The sequence below is a fragment of the Cherax quadricarinatus genome, chromosome 59 (genome assembly GCF_038502225.1).
Source record: "Cherax quadricarinatus isolate ZL_2023a chromosome 59, ASM3850222v1, whole genome shotgun sequence".
In the NCBI taxonomy this organism is placed as follows: Eukaryota; Metazoa; Arthropoda; class Malacostraca; order Decapoda; family Parastacidae; genus Cherax; species Cherax quadricarinatus.
Window position 1 is genome coordinate 6690980 of NC_091350.1, and position 9069 is coordinate 6700048.

Here is a 9069-nt window from a genome sequence, read left to right on the forward strand (position 1 = left end):
GGAAGAAATGGATGTGCTGAAGCAGGATCTGAAGATGAGGTCCAAAAGGAGCAAGATGACTGAAATGGGAACATCAGCAGGCAGCAAGGGGACTGAAGGAGGGGATGGAGCCAAGCAGTCTTTTGCAGCAGTAATATCAGGCCATCATGGTGTCTGGGAGATGATTAGGGAAACAGCAAAGGAGATGCTTAAATCAGATCCAGAGATACAGAGGGAAAAGAAATGGGAAGAGGAGAGGGAGAAGTCAATAATTATTCATGGGCTTCAGGAGGCTGAAGGGCAGACCTATGATGAAAGAAAGCACTGGGAGAAAACAGAGATTAAGAACATCATTGCAATAACAGGAGAGAGGGACATGTCCCAGGTAGAAAATTTTCAGACTTGGGGGGTATTCGAGGGAAAAAAATCGACCAATCAGTTTGACATTCAAGACAGATGTGGTATGAAACAGGATACTACAACAAAAACCACTGCTAAAGGACTCTCCAGATTATCAAAAAGTGTTCTTCAATCGAGACAGAACATGAAAGGAAAGGGAACAACTGAAAGTGAGAGCAAGACAAAACCAGTGGAAGGAAAGAGAGACAGGACAGGAAACGACAGACAGGAAAGCTCAGCCTTTGGGGGAACATCAAACACAAATGCTTACAGAAACCTCTCAACCCCTGTCACCACATATCAACCAAACACAGTAAACAGAAACAAACCTCACTCCATAGCCACCACCCCCCTAAGCACTAATTCCACAATCACAGCAGCCTCCCATAATATTGTGTCCTGCCTTCCACCCTCCCAACCTGCACCTTCCTCTTCCATCTCCCAAAATACAGTAATGGAAAGGAAGTTAAAGGTGTGGTACACCAATGCAGATGGAATGACAAATAAGAGTGAAGAGTGGCAAGAATGCATCATTGATGCATCACCTGACATCATAGCACTAACAGAGACAAAACTTACAGGGGTGATAACAGATGCAATTTTTCCACCTGTATATCAGATTATGAGGAAAGATAGAGAGAACAGAGGAGGGGGAGGAGTAGCATTGCTCATAAAAAACCAGTGGAGTTTTGAGATGGGAGGAATGGAAAGAAGGGAAACAGACGACTTCATTGTAGGAACACTTCAGACTGGGGGTCCAAAGGTGATGATAGCAGTGATGTATAACCCACCACTTAACAGCAGGAGAACAAGAGAAGAGTATGATGTGCACAACAGGGCAATAGTGGATACACTAGCTGAAGTAGCCAGGAGGGCTCATATGGGTAGGACAAAATTGCTTATAATGGGGGATTTCAATCATAAGAGATTGACTGGTAAAACCTAGAGCCAGATGGGGGAGCAGAAACATGGAGGACTAAGATGTTGGAGACTGTATTGGAGAACTTCATGCACCAACATGTTAGGGATACAACCAGAGAGAGAGGAGAGGATGTTGCAGCAAGGCTGGGTCTCATACTCACCTTGAATAGTTCAGACAAAAGGGATATCACCCACGAAAGACCCCTTGGCGCTAGTGATCATGACGTCCTGAGTTTTGAATATCTTGTAGAGTTAACAGTGAAGAATGCAGCAGCACGAGAACAAAGAGAGAAACCGAACTTCAAAAAAGGGGACTACATAGGGATGAGAAGTTTCCTGCATGAAGTGCAGTGGGAAAGAGAACTAGATGGAAAGACATTAAATGAAATGATGGAAATAGTGACCACTAAGTGCAGGGAGGCAGAGAAGAGGTTCATACCAAAGGGCAACAGAAAAAATGGTAAGACCAGAGTGAGCCCATGGTTTAATTGAAGGTGTAAAGAGACCAAAGCCAAGTGTGCTAGAGCATGGAAAAGGTATAGAAGGCAAAGGACTCAAGAAAACAAGGAGCTGAGCAGAAGAACCAGAAACGAATATGCAGGAATAAGGAGAGAGGCCCAGAGGCAATACGAGAACGACATAGCATCAAAAGCCAAATCTGAAGCAAAGTTGTTATGCAGTCACATTAGAAGAAAAACAACAGTCAAGGACCAGGTAATCAGACTGAGGAAAGAAGGAGGGAGCTCACGAAGAGTGACCAAGAAGTATGTGATGAACTAAACAAAAGATTTCGAGAAGTATTCACAATAGAGTCAGGAATGCTTCCAGCAAACTGTGGAGGTAGGGTGCACCAGCAGGTGCTGGACACAATACACATAACCAAGGTAGAGGTGAAGAAACTGCTAGATGAACTCAATACCTCAAAGGCGGTGGGCCCAGATAACATATCTCCATGGATACTGAGAGAGGGAGCAGAGGAACTGTGTGTGCCGCTAGCAGCAATCTTCAGTAAACCTATCGAAACAGGGCAGTTGCCTGAGGCATGGAAGACAGCACATGTAGCTCCTGTTTTTAAGAAAAGGGACAGACAGGCAGCATTAAACTACAGACCAGTGTCACTGACTTGTATAGTATGTAAAGTCATGGAAAAGATTATCAGGAGAAAAGTAGTGGAACACATTGAAAAGATTGGGCTCATACATGACAGCATGGCTTCAGAGATGGGAAATCCTGTGTCACAAATCTACTTGAGTTCTACGATAAGGTAACAGAAGTAAGATAAGAGAGAGAGGGATGGGTAGATTGCATCTTTTTAGACTGCAAGAAGGCTTCTGACACAGTACCACACAAGAGACTGGTGCAAAAATTAGAGGAGCAGGCAGGAATAACGGGGAAAGTACTGCAATGGATCAGAGAATACCTGACAGGAAGGAAACAACGAGTGTCGGTACGTGCTGAAGTGTCGGAGTGGGCGTATGTGTCGAGTGGGGTTCCACAAGGTTCAGTCCTAGGCCCGGTGCTGTTTCTTGTATACGTGAATGACATGGTGGAAGGAATAGATTCAGAAGTGTCACTGTTCGCTGATGATGTGAAACTGATGAGGAGAATACAAGTGGGCGAGGATTAGTTAAGATTACAAGGGGATCTGGACAAACTACAAGTATGGTCCGACAAATGGCTCCTGGAGTTTAACCCCAGTAAGTGTAAGGTCATGAAGATTGGGGAAGGACACAGAAGACCGCGGACGGAGTACAGGTTAGGAAACCAACAGCTGCAAACGTGAATTAAAGAAAAGGATCTTGGAGTAAGCATTATAACGAACATGTCCTCTGAGGCACACATCAATCAAATAACTGCTGCAGCATATGGGAGACTGGCATTGTACATCGTGTACATAAGGCCTATACTGGAATATGCAGCGCCAGTATGGAACCCTCACTTACGCAAACACGTCACGAAATTGGAGAAAGTACAAAAATTTGAAACACGATTAGTCCCGGAACTGAGGGGTATGTCTTATGAGTAGAGGTTAAGGGAACTCAACCTGATGACACTAGAGGATAGGAGGGATAGAGGGGACATGATAACAACGTATAAGATACTAAGAGGCATTGACAACGTGGACAAGGATCGAATGATTCAGAGATGGGATACAGAAACACGAGGACACAATTGGAAACTGAAAACCCAGATGAGTCATAGGGATGTTAGGAAGTATCTCTTTAGTCTTAGAGTTGTCAGGAACTGGAATAATCTGGAGAGTGAAGTAGTGGAAGCAAGTTCCATAAATAGCTTTAAGAAGAGGTATGATAAACATCATGGAGCAGGGAGAGAGTGAATTAGTATCGACCAGTGAAGAGGCAGGGCTAGGAGCTATGACTCGACCCCTGCAACCACATATAGGTGAGTACACACACACATACACACAAACACACACAAACACACACACACACAAACAAACACACACACACACACGCACAAACACACACACACACACACACACACACACACACACACACACACACACACACACACACACACACACACACACACAGACACACACACACACACACACACACACACACACACACACACACACACACACACACACACACACACACACACACACACACACACACACACACACACACACACACACCACACACACACACACACACACACACACACACACACACACACACACACACACACACACACACACGCACACACACACACACACACAGGCTTCCCACGGTTTCCTACAACACTTGAACATCAGTAGTACGGAATTCATAAGCCAGACCACACGTAACTTCCTGGGCCTCACCGACCCTTGACTTTACTAAATGATGTCTTAATCGCTCGTGTGACGTCAATACATGAGTGTGACTTCACTGCATGAGCGAAACACCAGCCTTTTTTTAAAAGAAGTCGACTAATATATATATATATATATATATATATATATATATATATATATATATATATATATATATATATATATATATATATATATATACATATATATATATATATATATATATATATATATATATATATATATATATATATATATATATATATATATATATATATATATATATATGTCGTGCCGAATAGGCAGAACTTGCCATCTTGGCTTAAATAGCAACGCTCATCTTGCCATATAAGACAAGTGAAAATTTGTGTATGCAATAATTTCGCCAAAATCATTCTGAACCTAACGAAAAAAATATATTTCACTGTGTTTGTTTAGTATTAAATTATTGTAAACAAATATAAAATATATTTAGTTGGGTAAGGCTAAAATAAATTGCGATTGTTATAATAAGGTTAGGTAAGTTTTCTAAGTTCCTTTTGGTGCAAAATTATAAATTTTGCACCAACATTAATGAAAAAAATATATCTTTAAACGTATAAGAGAAATTTTTAGAAAGGACTTAATTTTAAGTGAGTTCTTGCTAATTGACCAGTTTTACATATTCGGCACGACATATATATATATATATATATATATATATATATATATATATATATATATATATATATATATATATATATATATATATATATATATATATATATATATATATATATATATATATATATATATATATATATATATATATATATATATATATATATATATATATTATATATATATATATAAATTACTCTTAAAAATATTCAATTCTAAGTCATTTTCTTTTCAAAATTTTAATTATATTCAGTCTTAAAAAAATCACAATCGTAAAAAATCAAAGTCTTCAAAGTCTTTTTTTCACAGTGTGGAAGCCTTTTATGGAAAGTTAGTGATTAGTGATGCTGGGAAGGCAGCAGTGACCAGCGCCACTGTGTGTTCTTTAACACTGCTGCCCTCTACGTTAGTCTCCTTGGAATACTTTTACATATATACATTCTTGTGATAGCGGTGAAGAGTATATACACCGACAGGTGTCTATATCTCAGTGTATATACGTTGAGGTATATACACAAAAAGGTGTGTATATCTCAATACATATACGTAGAGAGGGTCTTTCACTGTATGTCAGCCGAGAAGTTTGTATGTTTAGTGCACATACACCCAGAGGTTGTTTTTCTCCGTATATATACATACTTAGGTGTACAATTTTAAGTATATGCACTCAGAGATACGTACGTCTTAGAACATGTCTTAGCACCACTTGCTTTAGTGATGAATATGGGGAATACATTTTTGCTAATTTTACTGTAAAAAAACCTTAAGACGCCTATAACAATCGGTGCCATTTACCGGATACCTCACACAAACATCCCAAATTTCAGTGAGAAATTAAAGTCACTAATAACAAACAGACAAATGAATAAGCACCACCTTCTCTTAGCTGGAGACTTCAACATCAACCTTGGCTTACTAGATGATCAGCCTGTAACTGATTTCATCAACAATATGAACAACACACTTCTCATACCAACAATAACTAAACCAACCAGGCTCACTGAGACAAGTGCAACCATAATAGACCACATATGGACCAATATACTAGCCCCCCTTAAATCAGGGATAATCACAGATAGCACTACAGACCACTACCCTACCTTCCTCCTGACAAACATTAGTAAACCACCACTTGAATACAACAAAGTCTCATTTAGACTCCATGACGAGGCCTCAGTAAGGAAGTTCACAGCTGACCTAGAGACTGTTGATTGGCCTACAGAATTCTCCAAGGCCAATGGTATTGATGACTGGACAGACATCTTTCTTAACAAATTACTTAGACTATACAACAAACATTGTCCTATAAAAACAAAACAGATCACAAACAAACGGCTTGGTTGCCCATGGCTAACCAGCACCATTCTGAAATCCATTGACAAGAAACACCAATATGAAAAGCAATATAGACAGGGCTTAATACACAAAGATACTCTTAAACACTATTCATCAGCTCTCACCAAAGTAATAAAAAAAGCCAAACAACTATACTACTCCAGTAGATTCACAGACACTAGAGGAGATATAAAAAAGACCTGGAAAACACTCTCTCAGATTCTAGGGACCCACAAACTGAGAAAAACCAAGAATATTGTCCTAACTAAACCTAATGAAACACCACTACATCCCACTGACACAGCTAAGAAGATAAACGACTTCTTCTCAAACATAGGATCTAATCTCGCCAGTAAAATCCCACATACCAATGCCCATGCCGGAGACTACCTAGATGGAAATTTCCCTAATTCCTTCTATCTTGCACCAACTGAGCCCACGGAAGTCATTGAGATCATAAAGTCACTTAAAAATAACTCGGGGAATCTGTCTCATGTCCCACCATTACTGTACAAGCGAGCGGCCCATGTCCTTTCGCATGCTATTTCATTACTTTTTAACAAGTCAATAGAGACTAGCACCTTCCCGAAACTACTCAAAATGGCAAGGGTTACACCAATACATAAAGGTGGTGACCCTACAGACTTAAACAACTATAGGCCAATATCTAACTTACCATTGCTATCCAAAATCTTTGAGAAACTCGTGTACAAGAGACTGTATTCATTTATAACGGCTCAAAACATACTCAACCCCTGCCAGTTTGGATTCAGGAAAAATAAAAGCATAATTATGCAATCATAAAAATGCTAGATCTGCTTTACACAGCATTGGAAAATAAGGAATATCCACTAGGAATTTTTATTGACCTAAGAAAAGCTTTTGACACAGTAAACCACGAAATCCTACTCCACAAACTTGACCACTACGGTATAAGAGGCCATGCTCTTGCTTATTTCAAATCTTACATTACTAATAGGTATCAGTACGTCACCATTAAAGAGACAGCATCAGCAACACGGCCACTTGATACTGGAGTTCCGCAGGGAAGTGTCCTTGGTCCCCTGCTCTTCCTCATATACATCAATGACCTTCCAAACGTATCCCAACACCTGAAACCCATTCTCTTTGCTGATGACACGACTTATGTCATCTCTCACCCTAATCTTGCCACCCTCAACACCATTGTGAATGAGGAGCTGATTAAAATATCGACTTGGATGACAGCCAATAAACTTACGCTTAACACTGACAAAACTTACTATATTATGTTTGGTAGCAGAGCAGGAGATGCACAAATTAACATTAAGATTGACAACACTCTAATTACCAGAAATAATGGGGGAAAATTCCTAGGCTTATACCTTGACAACAACCTGAATTTCAGCACCCATATCCAGCATATAGCCAAAAAAGTATCCAAAACGGTTGGGATCCTCTCCAAGATACGATACTACGTGCCGCAAAATGCCCTTCTCACACTATACCACTCACTTATTTATCCATACCTCACCTATGCTATTTGTGCTTGGGGATCAACTGCAGCAACACACCTAAAGCCAATAATAACCCAACAAAAAGCTGCAGTAAGAATAATCACTAAATCCCATCCCTGGCAGCACACCCCCCCCACTCTTCAAAGATCTAAACTTACTCCCAGTTCAGTACATCCACACTTACTACTGTGCAATCTATATCTACAGGGCCTTAAACTCTAATATCAACCTTGACCTAAAACGCTTTCTTGATAGTTGTGACAGAACCCACAGGCATAACACCAGACACAAACATCTCTACGACATTCCCCGTGTCCGACTAAACCTTTACAAAAATTCAATGTATGTCAAAGGCCCTAAAATCTGGAATACCCTACCTGAGAACTCTAGAACTGCAGACACATTCATCACCTTCAAAACTACCATTAGAAAACATCTTATCTCCCTGATACACCCCGTCAACTAACTACACAAATACCACCTGGTGGTTCACACTTACACTCGCTCACTCATTTGACCATAAACAGAAATATTAATCTCAGTCTTAAAATAATGAATCCTGTGATACTCCAATACTGAAACTATATACTGTGCCAAAACAAAAGCATTCACATCGCTAAACTCATAAACTAGTATTTAGTCACTTAGCCAAAATACCAACTTACCTCATAATTTGTAATATTTTACAATTAAGAATAAAACTAAGTATGCCCGAAATGCCTAGCCATGCTAAGCGTTCTAGTGGTACACTCTGTAATCACAATTTTACTACATGTAAACCAAACAATAACCAAATTTCTGTAAACTCAGCATTGTAATCCATATAGAGAATAAACTTTGAATTTAAAGGATTATCTTAAACCCATTGTAGGAACTGAGGTGCTCCTGAGTGCTGGTATGGTGGTATCAGGCACCCTAAGGTGCCTTATACCACCATACCAGCACTCAGGAGTACTTCAGTTCCTATCATTAAGGTGTCTAATACCACCATACCAGCACTCAGGAGTACTTCAGTTCCTATCATTAAGGTGCCTGATACCACCATACCAGCAACACTGTACTACTGTACCAGCCAACACTGCACTACAGTGCCAGCCAACACTGTACTACTGTACCAGCCAACACTGTACTACTGTACCAGCCAACACTGTACTACTGTACCAGCCAACACTGTACTACTGTACCAGCCAACACTGTACTACTGTACCAGCCAACACTGTACTACTGTACCAGCCAACACTGTACTACTGTACCAGCCAACACTGTACTACTGTACCAGCCAACACTGTACTACTGTACCAGCCAACACTGTACTACTGTACCAGCCAACACTGTACTACTGTACCAGCCAACACTGTACTACTGTACCAGCCAACACTGTAGTACAGTGCCAGCGAACACTGTACTACTGTACCAGCCAACACTGTACTACTGTACCAGCCAACACTGTACTACAGTGCC